Source organism: Myotis davidii, unplaced genomic scaffold, assembly GCF_000327345.1.
Source record: "Myotis davidii unplaced genomic scaffold, ASM32734v1 scaffold299, whole genome shotgun sequence".
Classification (NCBI taxonomy): Eukaryota; Metazoa; Chordata; class Mammalia; order Chiroptera; family Vespertilionidae; genus Myotis; species Myotis davidii.
Window position 1 is genome coordinate 7,039,906 of NW_006293088.1, and position 2,977 is coordinate 7,042,882.

Below are 2,977 nucleotides of genomic sequence, written 5' to 3' on the forward strand. Positions count from 1 at the left end.
AGGCCCTGAGGTGGGCGGGTGACAAGTTCACGTCTCAGCAAGGCGGCCATGCAGCTGCAGCCGAGCGGGCAGAGAGCGTCGGCGATGGGATCAGAGAGTGCGAACGAATGAGCTTTGCTAGGGCCCATCTTCAAAAACTTCCAGCAGCATCTTCGAGGGGAAAGACCAGGTAGGTGATACGATGACGTGACTGGGACAACGGTGGATAAGACAGGCTATAGACCTGATGGCAGGAACCAGCGCTGGGGTGCCAGGAGCGGGGAGACGGCCTAGCATCTGGGGTCTGAGACAGGTTGTGCCCCGAGGACGCGTGGAAGAGCAGGGACCTGAGTGGCCCCGAGCAGGCTCTCTGGACCCCACAGGAATGTCGACCCTTGAGTCGGGAGAGATGTTATGTGTCCTCCTGTTGCAGCCGGACGGACCCTTTAGGTAGGAGAGCGCCGTGGCTCTAACACGGTCTTAGGACCTAAGACCGAGTCTTCACCTAACACGGCCCCTGCTCAGGGCTAAGGAAGAAAGCTAGGACGACGTCTCCTCCACTCGGTTCTATTCTTGCGTCTGCATCAGCGGCCGAGGGTCTAACCACCCTGTTAGGAGGTGAGAATGTGGCGCTGGGGACACACTGTGCCTCGTGGAGGCTGAGAAAGGGGGCGCTTCCTCAGGGGTCTGCCTTTGCACCCCGTTCTCATACCACCTCCTGCTCCAGCTTCACCCCCAGACTTCATTCGGCAACGCTGCTTGAGTGTCTGAGCGTCATTTACTTTGGGATCCAAACCAATGGCTCTCCCTGAGCCTCCTGCCCCTTGACGGCACTGAGATGAAGAAATCACCACAGAGCCGCCTCGGACTTCAACCCCACGCTGCGCGGGGCCCATGGCCACTCGCATGGCTCAGGACGCGGGGGACAGGCCAGGGACAGGCGCCCTTTCCTTCCTGCCCCGCAGTGTTCCTAGTCCCTCCATGAGCGGCGAGGACACTGCTCCATACGTGTGTGCTCTTGCAGAGGAGTGTTCTGGGCCCGTGGGAGCTTTTGTTTTTGTTTTTGACCAGTGTGGGGAGTTGGCCCGGGACACGCCGGCCAGTGGGACATGGTTACCTTTGGAGGTGGCGTCCCAGGCACTCTGAGTCACTCTCTCACCACACAAGTGGAGCCATCCTGGAATAAATAATTTTAAAAACACAAAACAAACAAACCTACCCTGTTTCCTGGCAGCTCCGAAGCTCCTACAAGGCGAGATGTCGCAATACCAAGGGGGCAAGTTGGAGAGTGAGTGCCGGGCTGTGGGGAACTTGGACGTGCCCTCCGTGTGCCAGGCTGCAGCCCCGGGCTCTGTCCGCCTCTGCAGGGAAGGGGCTAGCAGAGCAGCGAGTGGGGCCAGACCCCAGAAAATGCCAGAGACAGTGGCTGCCCAGGGCAGGCTGCGGGAAGGGGGCCCTGGGAGCCCTGTCAGCTCCGGTCAGGTTCTAGTGGGAACGCTGTGTGCTGACCAGCAGCGCGAGCCCTCTGCCGAAACCCCAGCTGTGCTGGGAACTGACCTCATTCATGAAGTAAACACTGAATCAGATACCAGCGGGCCTAGCCCTGGTGGAGTGGAAATAACAGGGACGTTTCCATCATTACGAAGCTGCCAATTGGACTTGGCCGGAGGAACGCTGAATATGTCCATCGGGGTGAGTTCATTACCTTTTCCTGCCAACTCCATCAGGAGCCAATGGCCTTGTTGCGGTTGAAATTATTTGTATGAAAATGCTTTACTTACATTTCAGCTTTTATACCCCAGATAATGTACTGGAAAGCAGCGTAGTCTAGCAACTGGAAGACAATATTGGGAGCCCGGCGGTTGGCACGCAGTCCTGGCCGTGCCTGGAGCGCTCCGCGGGCCAGCGGTTACCGCACTTGGCCCTGGGATCCTGTTGCTGGAAGACGGGTTGGAGAGCAGGGTCTGTCCCATGATCCGGGCTCGGGCGCAATCCCGGGTCCCGGTGTTTGTGTTCTACGTCGCAGGCGCCTCTCTCACGTTGGCTTACACCCGCCCCCGCCCCCCTCCACCCCGCTTAGCTCAGAGGCCGCGCACCCGGGCGACAGGTGGGTCCTGTCTGTCCTTGGCTCCCATTCCCCCCTCGCTCCTCCTTCCTTCTCACTTGGGAGATGGAGGGGTCGCTGTGTTACTCTTCTGCGTGCAATGCGGTTCCACCTTCTGGGAGAAGCAATTTGCAAAAGCAGTTCCTCCCTTATCCTCACGGACGTGGAAGGCAGCAGAGCTGAAGTGTGGAGCCAGGGGCCCCGGTTCCCTCCCCAGCTCTGCCCCTGACAAGACGGGCGACCAGGGGGCAGGTCACTGTGCCTCCATCTCGGCACCTGGGAAACACAGGTGGACACAGCACCTGCTGGACAGGGGCGCTGGCCGGGAGGCGTCCGGGCTTCATTCCTGCGAAGCACTCAGCAGAGCCTGCCGCGTGGAAGAGCTGAGCGTTAGCCTCTGTGGTCACTGTCACGGCCATTACTAGCCTGAAGGAGTAAGAACAGACAATCCGAATGGACATGATCCAGTGATACCTTTACGAGGTGTGAACCCACAGCGGCATCCCAGGCAGGGCGACAAAAAGCCAGGCGACTCCAGCTGGGACCGATTCACTGCGTCGCTTAAATCGCTTACCAATTTCATTTTTAGTTTCTTTCTGTCACCCCGGGCTTATGCTCGCTGTCCCTTCCTTAGAATCGTCTTGTCCGACTGTTGAGAGTAAAGTAAGGCCAAGAAAGGCGCCGTCATGCGTCACCGTTTCACCCGCAGACGAGTCCGTGGGTGCTTCTGCCCTGCGCTATACGTGGAGCTGAGTCACCGGGGTGCCCGTCCCAGGCCCCGGGGCTGCTCCTCCGGCTGATGACGAGAGCAGCTGGCATCTGTGTCTCACAGAGACCTCCTTTCCCCCGTAACCTAAGCCATTTGCCCAGCTTCCTTTCAACACGGCCAAGGCT

The 2,977-nt window shown here is 59.1% G+C and overlaps 1 long non-coding RNA gene across 1 annotated transcript; it reads right to left on the reverse strand.

Annotated features, from left to right (window-relative positions):
- Positions 1 to 928: 928 nt before the first annotated feature.
- LOC107183580 lies at positions 929 to 2,733 on the reverse strand. The gene is made up of 3 exons (XR_001514370.1): positions 2,658 to 2,733; positions 2,143 to 2,509; positions 929 to 1,917 (listed from the first exon to the last, which is right to left on the reverse strand). It is a non-coding gene; the product is annotated as an uncharacterized LOC107183580 (long non-coding RNA).
- Positions 2,734 to 2,977: the final 244 nt, after the last annotated feature.